The following is a 14652-nucleotide window of genomic DNA, read 5'->3' on the forward strand; positions in this document are numbered from 1 at the left end:
GAAAGCAAAACATACTAAATAGTACTCCTGTTGATGAAAAGGAAAGCCCTGTGCCAAGCTACTGTGAGGAAGATGAAGCAGTGTGAAATGCATAGGCCTGAGAGTGGGAAGCCCCGGGTGGCTCTCTGCCTCCTCTGCAAACACATGCAACACAGAAGGCGACATCTCCCTCTCTTGGCAAGGAGGTCATCTCCTGCCCACCTGCCACAGCTGTCTTTGCAAGTAGCTGAAATGGGCTTTAGGACTATTAAGTGGTTTGAGAAACATTGGATTCTGATTTAGTGCTTTTAGTGCTCTCCAGGCAAAGGAGACAGAAAACAGCCTCAGCTAGAAGAGTGTGCATCTCACGTCATACTCAAGAAAGCAGCCTGCACTGTACACTGAGTCATAGGACTTCATGGCTATGTTTCGCCTGTCTCAAGGGAAATCTATACATAGGCTGCCAGCAGCAAAGGACAAAGCCACACTGAGTGACAACACTGAACAGTTCAGTATTTATTAGATATGTACAAAAATGAAATAGCTTGCTGTAAGCAGCTCAGTGCTGAAACACTGAAATTCAGTTTTCTTGCTGCTTCAAAGATGCTTCAATCGGGAGGAACAAAGCCAAGAGCAGAGCCACTCAATCACTCTGTCCCAGTGGAGTGTCTGCACCCAGACACCAATACAAACACCTCTCGTTCACATCGCAGCCTTATCAGGTCTGCCTGGCTCTGCTCTCTAGAGCCAGACAGATGCCTGGATGTTGGCCAGCATACAGGTCCTTCACCAAACTACTGCTTCCTTGTCCTGTGAACAGCCCTGTAACTTGTTGTTGTCCTTCTCAGAAACCAAAGGTTGCTGGCAGGGGAAATGCCTGCCTAAGAACTCAGAAATTTTGCACAGAGCTTGGAACTGGGACAGCAGTGATTTAACATCTACCATTAAAAGCAGTTTAAAATTTAATGGTCAGAGCATAATAAATTCTATCTAGACATTTTCAGCTTGCAAGCCAGGCCATCAGCAGGGCAGAAATAGATTTGCTGCAAGGTGACCAGGAACGATTTTAAGTGTATTTTGTAGAGAACACAAGCCCTGGATTGTCTCAAACCACATCTTTGTCCAGCACCTAGATGAGAAGACACAGGGTCAGGAAAGGAGGTACTCAAACAACCAACATTTGCCAGTTAAAATAGATGGGACCAAGAAATGAGGAATAAGGCAGAACAATGCTGAACTGTAGTGCAAAACTGGAGCATTATCCTCCTTGGTGCAGAACAGAATAGCAACAACCCTAAAAATAACCTTACATTTTCCTCCAGAATCACACTGGGTTCTCATTTGGGTCTGGGTTGCTTCTAAGACTGCATTTAGCATCTCAAATAGCTTGAATCACTGCCTAGTTATCAAGGGTGGCACAGAACACCTGCATGTGTAGGAACTCCATGCAAACAGAGTTTGGATGGGATGCCAAGATGCACTGTTGGGATCTTCCAGAGATGTTGGTCACATGGTTGTTCTGCCATGCTGAGGACACAAATTGCTTTGCCTTCCTTTGTCAGCAGGTTTTCAAAGCAAACAGGAGGACCTTTTACCATCTACCAGAAGCAGAGACAGGGGCTAAGGAGTGCATTCCTTCACCCTTTGTTACCATACCTGCTACGAAACAAACCCACAGCCTCAAGCTGCCTTGCTGCGTGAGACACACACACAGCAAAGAAACACAGGACACAGAGCTGTGGACAAAGCCAAGCAGGCAGTGGGGCCTGTATGACCAGCTTAGTTCCTACCTTCCTCCCATATGGGTCAACAGCAGACCTCCTACGTCCTCCGACAGGAACAATTCAAGTAGCCGGAGGCTAAAGATGGGGTTGCTTCAGCACGCAGGGGACATCAAAAGAGAGAGGTTTGCATCAGTGATACCAGCTCCATCCTCCTACAGACTTTCTCCTCTTACCTCCTTAGATCAATTGCCCCTGTAATTTGGGGCAATACGCCACTATCTACAGCCTTGCCAACATCCCAGTCACTAAAGTTTTAATGCCTTAAAAACAAAGGGATTGGGAGAGGGGATGGTGAAGGGAGAGAGGAGTGAAGCTGTGCTGTGCCAGGGAAGGGAAGAGGCCTCTCTCCAGCTCTTAGATGTTGGCTCCTGCTGTTCTAATGGAACCTTACCCGGGAAAATAAATCTTTAGTTACAGAATGTTGCAAACAACCACAATGGGGCTTTACTGTGGCAATATCAACCTCCCTGCAGCTTCTAAAGCTCGTGGTTGAACAGAGGGTGAGCAGCAGCAACCCCACGCGGTGCTGAAGTCCACATTCCTAAAATTCCCCACCGAATGCAGGCATGCTCAGAGAAGGCAGCTTAGTGGCTGAGGGGTTATTAGCTGAGAGTTCAGGTTCAGATGTGCCATGGGACAGAGGTCAGGGCATGGATACGGCTCCTTGTCTCTCCTGGACTTTCATTTGAAAATCTTCAAGCATTCTCAGCATAGCACCCTCAGCGTCCTCTCTCCACCCACTATTGCACAAAGCGGTTTTTGCTTATGTTCCTCCAGTCGTTACAGCCTGAGTAAGTGCTGTAAGGTGTCTGGGGCCAGAGTAGAGGAGATCCACACTGCACCAGCCTCCTGGGAGGTCTCAGGAAAACAACAGCAAGCAGCTTCCACCCTACCCCCCTGATAACCACTACATCAGCGTGAGGGAGGAGGATAGCATTAATGCAGCAGGAATCAACAAGCCTGCTTGTTTCTTATTCCAAAGCAAAGACAAAGATGGGGTTTGTTCAGCTAGGCAGTACAGCCAAGCCTTGCAAGGAAGGCAGGAAAAAATGTGGGTATTTTTTATTTCGGTTTGGACTGAGTCCCTTGAAACAGGATGGGCATAAGAGTATTTTATAAAGAAAAGTAAAAAAAATGGAAATGCAGAAGAAAAATACTTATAAGTGCTCTACACCTGTCCAGCAACACTGCTCCTCTGGAGACAAAGAAGACTGGGAGGAGGGGACAAAAGAGGGGAAAAAACATCCAATGCTTCAAGCTTATTTTATCCTAACTTCAGAACAGGAAAGAGTCACTAAACCTTTCCAAGTTTTACAGCAGAAGAGAAATGGAAACAAACATTTGATTTTTGGGTATATTTTAGAAAAAATATGGCACACTAATACTAAAAAAGCAGAGGTGAAAGGTAGCAGGGAAGTCTGGACATAAAACAACAAAATGTAAGAGTGAAAGAAGGTCCCTGAATTCCCTAGGCTTCCAGCATAGGAACACGTATAGCAATGGAAGAAAATGAACTGTGAAGGTAGAGATTTAATTCCTATTATTTGGTAGAACTTCTCTGACAAATCAGTTTGCTAGTCAAATCACACAATCCTTTTTTTAAAGCTATTCATTTGCAGTGTTTAATAGGAACATTTTCAGCCTTAGACTCTGAGCTGTATTTGGCAGCTACAGTGCTAATAATAAACTTTAAAATGTCTTGCTCCTTCAGCTGACCAGCTCCCTTAAAATGTCTTGTAGCAGAAGCCGACGTGCTGTTTGACCAGGAAATTAGTTGTCTTGGAGACATCTTCACATACAACAGCAGCTCAGTCAGTCACTTTGAGTGACGCCACCTAGCAATCTGCACATTAACTTCAAACAGAAAATGAGGATATCAAAGCCACTGAAAGAGAAATCATCACCTGCAAGAAACAGTCTCTTCTTCTCCCATGTACTGTTAGCTGAAGGGAAAGCTGTAGCAAGATGAGAGTTTTGATCTCAAAATGCACTGCTACCTCCCTGTGTAATTAGGTCACTAAGAGGCTAATGGTGTTCCTGTTCACACAATCATTTATATGAAAATTATAATCTGCTGTTCTTTCAGAATCAGTTTGAGGTCAAACCTGCAGGCATGGCTCTAAAAAAGAAAGTTACCAAAAGGTTAGACAAAGAGGCAATCCAGAAGTGCCACCACCTAGTGATAACTAAACCTCATGGATTAGAAAGACGGTTATAGCTACAAAGTATGCGGGCAGTTCTACAGCACCAGGCATCAGTTTACAAAGACTACCAAATAGTTATTTCCAAGGTAAACCACTACATCCAGGTTATGTGACCTGATAAAAAAAGATGCTTATGCTAGTCACCCTAATGGAATGCTAAAAAGAGATGCTCTTCTCACAAATGGAAAGTAGAACCAATCCTGCCCAGCTCAAAGATACAGAGAGAGATGCATCAAACTCCCTCTCACCAGCTTTACACACATACACAAAATGCCAAGGCAGAAAGTGAGTCAAATGCCAGACAAATTAAATTCATGCCAATGCATGTATTGCTCCATGTTTGGGATTCAGCATTATGAACAGTAGGACATAATGTCTGTAACTGCCCTCAAAACACATCTCTTGCCTGGCAATAGGCCTTCTGTTGGCCTTTCTTCTGCCCCAAAAGACAGACTGGTGCTCTAGCAGGTGTTGGATCTAGTGAGACATGGACCAAAGCCGTCCACCAAGCATCCTTAATTCTCTTCAGCACATGGTCTCACGATCCAGTGTAGTCAGAACTGACAGATGTTTATTCCCCTCCTGAGCTCGAGGTCCACTGGAGATGTTGTTCCCCCAAGGCACCTTATGCAAGCACAGAAAGATGCACTTAATGCATCAACATCTTTGCTAACTCAATAGCTTCTGAAACCACAAATCTGTTAACTGTGGGTCTGCATATTTGCAGCACAAAATGTACAGGCAAGTCTCCTGCATAATTTTCTTAGTAGTACCACATACGACTTGGGAGTAGTCCAATTCCTATGCAAACAGGGGTACATGCAAAGGCTTAAAAACTTCAGGAAGGTAGACACTGTCCCTGTATAGAACATTCCTGCCAACAGCACCCGTTAAGGGGGAAAAAAAAAGCTTGGTCCAGCTGTAACCAAAGGTTCCCCTGGGCAGCAAGAAGAGTAGCTTTGCTCACAGAATATTTGCATCTCAGCTGAATTAGTTAATGTGTGTTGAACACTCTGAAAATTGTAAAGTGGTATATAAACGCTAAGGATTGTTATTTATTATTGTCTTGGTGCACAACAGCGGAAACTAGTGCCATTTACAGACGCGAATTAAGAACAACAGGAGGTCTATCAACATGCTGTGGGTCTGGGGATTTTGTTCATTTGTCTCCCTTGATCCTGTCTCACTCAGACAGAAATCTCTTCCATAGGGCTCCTACAATCCTCGCCGAGTAGGGCTGGCCTCAGCCCAGCGAAGCCTGTCACAGTCGAACAGCTCTGCTGGGAAGGGATGAAACTTCCACCTGCAAACCTGGGTTATATCACTTCTCAACAGCACTCTTCTACACTCCAAAGCACTGTCATCACTGGCCTTGAAAAGCAAATCTCTTTCACCGAAATTATTTGTTTGGGGCAAAGTAAGACAGAACATAAACAAATTAAAGGCATGTACACAATTCAAGGTAAAGAAAGGGTTACTTTAAAAAAGTTGAGAACTCAGAGTGACATAGGCTAGCACAATAGAGTGGTTCATATACACAAGCGATGTCTTACAAGACTGGTCTCAGCGTAAGAGCAGATTTTTAGACACCGATTTCTTTACCTGCATTGTTAAGAAGCAGCTTAGATAAAAAGATGATTCTAAACCTCCTGTCTGCAGCTTGGGTGAAGGAGTGAGAGGGATTGTCTAGTTTTTAAATTAACTCAGCAGTGCCCTGTGTTCCCAGAACCAGAATTTAGGTTTAAGAAGATCAAATAACTTTTTTTTAACTTTGATTTTCCAGACTAACTTGTAACTTAACTCTGCAGCTCTGATAATGTGCAAATAGCTTTGCTAAGTGATTATATGGCACATATGAATCCCTCCTGAAGATAATTAAAATAACTGCACAGACATAGTCATTCTTTGATAATACAAGCCTGTGTCAAAGTGGTTATTTTCAGTATAACATTGCTGCCTAGACTGCATGCTTTGCACATTCACAAAATTCACGGGATATCGGGAAGAACTGGAGGTACCGGGTCAAGCTTTTACAGACAACTCAGCACATAAAACAAGCCTCTGACATGCTCAGTCAAATTGTAATAGATTATTTTCCCAATAATGCACTTAGGTGTGCACTACAGCTTTCACATTGGAAAAAAACCCGGGCATTTCATTCAGAAGGTGCAGCTTGTTCAGAGACACGCTGCACTTGCAGAGAGACTTGCATTCCTCTTATTTTCCTCAAGTTACTGATTGCTTAGCACACGGTTGCCCTACTGTCTATGAAATGCAGACACTTCAGCAACTCAAGCTTTGAGGGCCTAATATCAAGGGGCCAATATCAATACTTGATCTGCCATTCAGCACACTGTATGCAACTTTCAAAAGGCAAATTTCAGAGACAGAAGGCAACAGAGCCCCTGAAGTGTTGTTACAGTGACATTCCCTCCTCTATTTGCAGAGCTGCAAATTGTTTTATGAATACCATTCAACCAAAAGTTTAAAATAAACAGCAATTCACTGTCTGTGCTGCAACAGAGGGAGGATCTGCATCCATACCCAGGCTTCAGAATCATATATAACAAAAAGCAGTGGGTTTAGGCACCTCTGAATCAATATAACCACACCACTCTGAAAGCTGGCAAAGGAAGTGTATTTAAAAGGAGATTAGGGTATTTCCCTCCTCCTCCCAGGACAAGCCTTATTTCGTTTGAATGCAGTCAGTTAGCTCCTTTGTTTGCACCCAACTCCAGATTCCTCAGTGCACCAGGCAATCCTATACAATCACATTCAAGAGTGGCAATGTACAAAAAAAGTTTACACGAATTGGTCGCAAAGTACCTACAAGAGCTTGCAAGCTCCTGCAAAATGCCCTCTAGAACAGGTTCCTGTCGCACTGAGCGAGGGACAGAGATTAGAGTTATCAGCTTTGACACTCAGCAGGAATGTGTCACAAAGGATTAAATCATTATATCATGAAGTGTCAGCAAACGCAGCTTTCCTGCCGATCTACCACTAAGTTATGCATTAATTAGTGAGGTACAAAACAAACATGAAATATCTCCAAGCATCTGCCTGTGGATCAGGCCCAGCCAGAGCTATTAGCACAGCATTCATTTCCAAGAGAAGTCACCCAAAGCATCACCAGCTCTTCAAGAGATCCATTAAAATGCAAAGAGTAGAAGTGCTGAAGGGGAAAGCACAGAAGCTAATTGCAATGTTTGTCTTCGCATTTTTGATAGCTGTTTAATACAACTCCTTCCTCACAACCTCAGCACCTGATTTTCTAAACAAGGTCATATATGCACCACTGACTGAAAACATCCTTCCCTGAGAGAGGTGTGGAACAGTGTCAAAAGATCCGACAACATCAACAGGAGAGTTGAGGTAAGACATTTTAGAACAGAAAAAGCACATGGCCTAACAGACTATGCAGTAAAGCAAGAACTGACTTTGCTATTTCTAGATGCAACTGCAAGCGTTCCCCAGCTGCTCAGCACTTCTGGACCAAATCATTTATGAACTCTCACTCCGTCAGTGGGTGGAAGAAATTCCGCATGGTCTGACTGCAAGCCACAGTAGAGAAGATCTAAGCAGACCAACAACATCCCACACATACATCTCTACTTTTCATCTAAATCATTACCTTAGAAGGGTATCATTGGACAAAAAAAAATAAATCTCTGCCAATTCCTTATGGCTATCCCAGCAGGACTTCTAGCTTCGGCCATGTCTTGTATTTTGTTTTCTGTCCCCAACTGCTGCCTTCTACTGCTTGGCATTGCCTTACCCTGCCAAATTACATCAGCATGCAGACTGTGGTCAAGGTGCATTCTTTAAACTAATTTGTCCCAGTTTTGCTTTGGGATCCCTTCAGTATAAAATAAGATTACTTGCTAGAACTGCCTAACTGGGTCAGGTTGTAATCTCTCTCTCAGGGGCTTGAAGCCACTAGATCAACACCCAAAGACAAAGCAACTATTTGCCTTCACTATTTAAGTAACTTTTGAGGCTAGGCTCTCAAAAACAGACTTCCTTTTCTAGCTTCAGACTCAGAGGGTTGCATGGTTAAACCATCCTATCATGAAGAACAGCAACACCACAATGTTCCACTGTCCTGGTACCATCCCACCTTTCACAGATTGCTGAAGCACAGGAGATGAGGAAGGCCTCTGGTAGTACCGAGGTCCCACTACATATCATTATATTCAGAAACCTGTGCAGGTCTGTGTAAATTTGGGGGCAGCTCAGAATGGAGCATAGGTCTAGGGTGTCCTGACTCGGTGTTTCACCTACAGAGTGATTTTCTTAGGGTGAAATTGGTGCCACCCACCTCCTGTTCTACAAGCTGAAGCCACCCAGTGCTGTGCAACTTCTGCCCACAGCCCTAAACATGAGTGGGTGGAAGTAGTTACCACTGCTGTTTCAAAGACAGGGATATTATGAACCTTAAAGTAATTAATCACCCCACTCAGTGATATGCAAATTATACTTTCGACACCAGCAGGCTCATAACAAAATGCATTAACAATCTTCTAATTAAATGCTTTAAATTAGATTAAAATCATACTGTCTGTCAGGTGAAATATAATGCATCAACAGGATTGTTGTAACTTCCTTAGCATCAAGTGTTTATTCAAAGCTCAAAAGTCAAACATGTTGGGCAGAAAGGAATCTATCTTCCTTAAACTGAATGCTACAGCACATGTTGATTCCCTTACAACCAGAAAGTCACTGAAACAGTGCTTTGAAAGAACTGCAGAAAGTTTATCTAAGGCAGAAGTATATGATTCAGGGACCTGTCAGGGTGGCTGAAGTACCACGCGCAGACTTATCCACTCAGTCCAGGACAATTGCTATTTGCAGTAAAAGGGAATGCAACAGAATGGTAGAAATGAAAGCAAACAGTGGAGTTCTCTTCACTAAAGGAAGCAAAATCCATAGCAGCATCTGTCAATTGGAACATCAGCTGCTGCTCAAAGATTTATTTTTTAATGTCTCATAAGCTGCCTTCCAGTTGCATTAGCAAAAAAAGAAGCCAACCCTCATATTTTTGTTAGTCAGACAGTAAGACAGGTTTGTGCTAACAGAAGTCATAAACCTTCACTGGATATAAAATCCATAGTTAGGATGGGGAACATATGAAGTATGGTTGCAAGTTCCAATAAAGCTACAGTTCAGTCTCCTAAACTCACATCACGCTACTAGTGATCAGAACAAGACTTGGGCAAAGAACTTGAGATATCCACCTAAAGGTCATTTTTCAGCTCTCTCACCCTTGCTCCCGTGCAGGCACACTCCTCTTTTCTCAATAAGGGACGCTCTGCGAGTACAACATCCGAGGGACAAAGCAGAGCCTCTACCTGCAGCTGCCACCACAGGGTCTCACACAGACATGCCTGGAGGTGCAGTTGTCAACTCAACCACTGTTCACAGTGCCATGCTGAAGCAGCCCTTGCAACCGAAGCCCCCTTGACTGGAGGTGAGAGCTAATCTCTTGGCCTTAACCACATTTCTTCCTGGCACTTTCTCACCTAACCAATCTTGCAGAGTCACCTAGGGTCTGGCTGGGACAGAGAAAGGAACACAGGGAAGGGTTTCAGAGACGTGCCTGGGAAAACCATCTTTGCAGCAAAAGGACGGGGACGTGCACAGGAGCAAGAGTGTACGTTTCAAGGCCCAAGAAAAGATGCAAAAGTTTTAGCTGTACAGGAGGTGGTCAAAGCCAACAGGAACCTGGCATTTGTCGAATAAAAATTAAAAAAGACAATCCCAACTATCCAAAAAACTTGCACAGCTTGGAAATACCCTTTGAGAAGTCTGGGCAGGACTATTACATCCTGAGTCTCCTCTAGACTGGACTCTGCCTGTGGGCTGCTCTGGGTCTCTGAGTACACATCCATCTTCTAAATTACCAAAGCTATAATAAAACAGGTCATCCAGCCTTCCTGAGCAATGTCGTATTTGTCTTTAATTCAGCTGCACCTATAAAAATAGTCAGCTGCCTAAAAGAAAGTTGAACAACTGGTTTCTGACTAGAATTGCTCCAAATGTTTTAGCATTCATGAGAAGTCATGTGGAAGAAAAAAGGAAAAGTCAAAAACCCAACAACTCATGTATCCTGGTTACCATCCTCCACTATAATTATAAAATTGCCCTTAAAACATAATTGCATAATTGGGCTTGGCAAGTATTCACCCAAATCTTCTACAAATATTTCCACAGACTGAAGGAACAGGCGGTGAGCCTGCCATGAGAATTTGTGCCCTTAGGACATGTTCCTAGCTATTACACTAAATACTTTGCATCACACCCTAATGTTTCAAAACAGTAGTTGAGCAAGTGAAGCACCAGCATCTTAAAAAAAAAATTGAGAGATTTTCAAGCTATTTTCACTGCACGAATACATTGAGCAGCAATCCCTTTGAACAAAGAGACAGAGGAGGCTATCGATCCTTTTTAACTAGCTACACAGCAAGAATCCCCAGTTAGATGAAATTGGTTGACTTCAGGTAGCTATAACCAAACAAAAGCTACCAATGCCTTGCTAGGGTTACTTTACCAGCCTAGTACCCTGTCCCTTAAGAAAAAAACCAACACAACCCCCCCCAACCTCAAATGCAAATACAGAAACATGTGGCCTGCAGGGAGAGGAGACCCAACAGAAGCCAGAAATGAAACCTGCAATACAGTAAGGTTGTTTTTAACAGCTGTGCATTATGCATTCAGCAGCACAGGGAATGCCAGCAGGGAGCCTTTATTAACATAGGCCTCAGAGTACAGTGAGCTCCTATCATGATTGGCTTCCCTTGAGAAAAGGCGCACACACACAAAAGACTTAACCCTAGAGAGATCGCTCCGATCCTGTTGCTATTTCATCAGCTCCACACCACAACAGAAGCCAGGGAATTTCCATGATGTATCACAGACAAACAGGTAACGCTTCCAACAATGCCTGAAATCTAATCTACAATAGAAGGTTTCATCAGCAAGTTATGCCAGGTAGGGAAAGGGAGAAAAAATGCCACACAAACCCACACAACAGTCACACTACTGATGTTGTTCAGCTACACAGACCTCGGGAACAGGGGAGGACCGCAGAATGCTTCTCCTGTAGAAGATGCTAATAAGAGCAAGCTGTTGTCAGGACACCTGTGTTCTCAGCACAGCAATCTGCACCGCCACTGCACATATTTTAGGGGCCCATCAGTCCAAGAAACAGCTGGAAGCCTTGCTACAGATGCAGAGGCCCAGCAGGGTAACTCACTCCATTTGGGAAGCTCATATTGGCAGCAGAAATCTTCTGCTGATGCCAGCTCTGCCTCCACTATGAGACTTGCCTCTATCACAAACACTTGCTAGCACACCCAGCTCAGCACCGGGCAGATAAAAGGGAAATGCTCTCAGAATAGGCTCACCATCACTCCTGTATCAGGTGCTGATACAAGCTCTCTAAAGGTCTTGTCAACAGCTCTAAGTTGCAGCTGGCTGCAAATCCTCAAAGTGTGGCCTGTCCTGGTGGGCAGCTCCCACAGAAGTCAGATGCAACCACTGAAGTGACAAAAAGATACACTAGAGGCCTTAAGAATATAAAAAAGGCCACTTTAGCACCAATTTAAACCAGTCCTTCCTCTGATTTGGCGGGGAGAGGGCAATGAGAGGAAAGAGAATGGCATGAAATGTCCTGAGCATCCCTCTTCTGACTCTACAGAGAAGAAAAAGTCTCATGATAGGAAAGGGAAACAAAATACCAACCTAAAGAGCTTGAAAACTGCTCTAGATGATGGAACGCCAATGTGTACCTGGAGTGGAGGAAATAGCTCTGTATAGTCTGTATTTATTCATCTCACCTTCCTCTCTTCTCTTCTCTCATTAAGAAGTAAAATGCAAGAGTCAGTATCCCTAATAACATGAGCTGGTTTGAGGCAGCAGTAGCACTAGAAATTTCAAGGGGTTATTTAATATGCAATGTTCTAGTTCCCAAGACCATAATATATGGCTTTTTTAAGCCTAGCACATCTGTGCATTAAAACACTTTTTTCTTGGGTGCTGAACAGAAAGAGACAGGTAGTATTTATTAAAGAAGTTTCCTAGAAGTACTTGTACTGCAGGAACAATACTCTCTAGGTCAGGTACCCCTAAAAGGTTTTTAATATAAGTGCTATGCGCCTCTCATCACAATAGCAGCAAGTGCTTTACAATCAAAATATCACTGACTGTAATATCACTTGATAAAAATACTCCTTTATCACTCTTTAAGCACAAAAAACCAACCAAACAAAAAAAACAACGAGATGCAGGGAGAGTAAGTAATTAGCTCCTTTCACAACTGGCAGGCAGAGACTTGGTCTCTCCATCACTCCCAGCCAGCCCGCTGCCCAGAACACAAGACTGTTTTTTCTCCATTCTTTTTCTTGATTAATACAGCCCTCCCTTCCTTTGAGGCTCAGTTTATACCTGTGTCAAAGAGACAAGTAATTCTCAGGCACAGTTCAGTGTGAGTACAGGAAAGTTACCCAGCAAATGCACCAAAAGACACCTGTTGTTTCAGTGCAGGGTGTTAGCAAGACCATATGGTCTTGGTGACTATGAATGGAATGCCCAGGAATTGCCCACATTCAGAAAATACTCACTTCACCCACCAGATAGGTAGGTCATTTGCAGTCCTATTCTAATGCTTGGGCCACAAGACTTTGGACAAAGGCATGACAAGCAGCACCTCTCCCTAATTTTATCATAGCCCAACTCTTGAGATCTCCCAGAGTTCAGTTGCTAATAGCCAGGGCAAGACAACACAGATGAAAAAGAGTTAATATAAATAGAAAGCAAAGATCTGACCTAGAGGGCGAGCCATGCAGAGTACAAACATCTGAGAATCTGCACAAAGTCTCCTCGCCTATCATTCATCCACCAATTACACACCAATGTAATTAAATCAGGAAAGCTACGTTTAATTTTCCTATCATCACCCGAAGAGATAAGAGCTGTACATATGGGAGGGATCAGGCACAGGGGAAAGAGCTATTTATTAATAAGTTAAATCCTTTTAGATTTAAGAGCCTCTCTGGCTAAGAAGGGTCTGATCCACAAACACAACCTCTGGGTCTAATCCAGACAAATCGGACAACCCCCCTCCATTTCTGTACTGGGCTTGGTCCTCAAGTCTCTTTTATTCAGAAACAAGTCTCATTGAAAATTGCCAGGCATAACTTAAACAGAAATACAGCTTTTGTTTAAACCCCGTTCTTAGTCTATACATTTAAAACTCAGCAATGCTCATCTCCCAGCCATTATATTAACAACGACAGCCACATTAATTTACATGATTTCTAAACAGCCTAAGGCTCCCTGTTTTCACGAACAGCAAGGCATTAGGGTACATTTGCAGAAATACAAGGCACGCTCCAGCCCATTCTTCTGTCTGTCTTCTGTTGCCTTCTCCTGCATGAAGCAGGAAGAAATGCTGTGGTCCCTGTCCCCTGCAAAGACTAGTAATGCTTAAACAGGATCATATAAAGCTTTCTCTACTTGCTAGCCACACACCCAGAACTGGTGCTCTGGCTGTTTTCTCTCCACTCTTCTTCGCTTCATCCGATCCAGCCCTGCTTCCTCAGCCAGTTATTTAAAGCCCCAATTGAAAAATGTATCAGATCATAATAGTGGATGACTTCCACAGGATCAGGTTTTCAATAACAAAAATCCTGCAGGCTTTGATGCAACCATGGCTTCACCACATAATTTTTTTTAAACAGGAAGGGAAAAATATTTATAACAGCAACTATAAATATACGTGCTACTGACTTTTCAACTTGTTGTCCTTGTTCTCAAGCTAAATTTAGTCTGCTATATCCTGTCCAGCCCTTGGTGAAAAAGCAATACACACACAAAATTGTGCAAAACCTGCAGCAGGCAATTATACTTATCCAGGTACCTTACAAGATAACCAGCTGGACAGGTAGACTCTCATTTAGTGAGTGTAGGTATGTTCAAGGCTATAGAGGAAGTGGTCTGTTACAGTGATTACCCCTCGATACATAAAATAATTATTATTGCTATATATTGCTATAATAAGATAGCTCTGTGCTTCTGAATGAGAAGTGATGTGGGTTATTCACATTGTACATGTAGACCATCCACTTGGTTTGTGCCAAATGTGCTTCAAGGGTGTATATACACCTCTGAGCTACAAAGAGCCATTCACTGACCACACCTGCTGTTTACCAATGTTCTTATTTTACATGTAAAAATGTTTGAGATATTGATTCAAACTTGGATGACTGATTTCAAGGTCCAACCTGCATATTAAAGAGCATCCTTTCGTATCCTGGAGGGTCTCATTTACGTGAGTGATTTCTTAGTCAAAACAATGTAAATATTGATCAGGAACTGACTAGCTAGAGAATCACAGTTGTTAGTCATTCCACTGTTAATGTTAAGAAGCCTTAGTCATGCCAGAGCCCAGGTGATTTCTGCAAGGGCCAACATATGTTTTACCCTGGTTTAGGGATCCCTGCCCGCGATTCAAAGTTTCACGCAGATGAGCACTCCCCTGCCACAATCTGACTTGTTCCACTCGTAGCAAGTTTTGCAACCTAAGCAAGAAACGCAGTTCAGGGGATGCTCCTGTACAAGCATCAGCCGGTCTAATAACCAAAATAAGCGGTCCGGGGCGGGGGGGGGGGGAAAATCTTGGTTTCTGA

General features: G+C 43.3%; 1 protein-coding gene across 1 annotated transcript in view; it reads right to left on the minus strand.

Moving 5' to 3' along the window:
- The window catches only part of MB21D2 (Mab-21 domain containing 2), a 59949-nt gene that overhangs the window by 44683 nt on the left and 614 nt on the right, over window positions 1-14652 (minus strand). The window lies entirely within an intron of this gene.

Source organism: Haliaeetus leucocephalus, unplaced genomic scaffold, assembly GCF_000737465.1.
Source record: "Haliaeetus leucocephalus isolate CR32 unplaced genomic scaffold, Haliaeetus_leucocephalus-4.0 Scaffold362, whole genome shotgun sequence".
NCBI lineage: Eukaryota > Metazoa > Chordata > Aves > Accipitriformes > Accipitridae > Haliaeetus > Haliaeetus leucocephalus.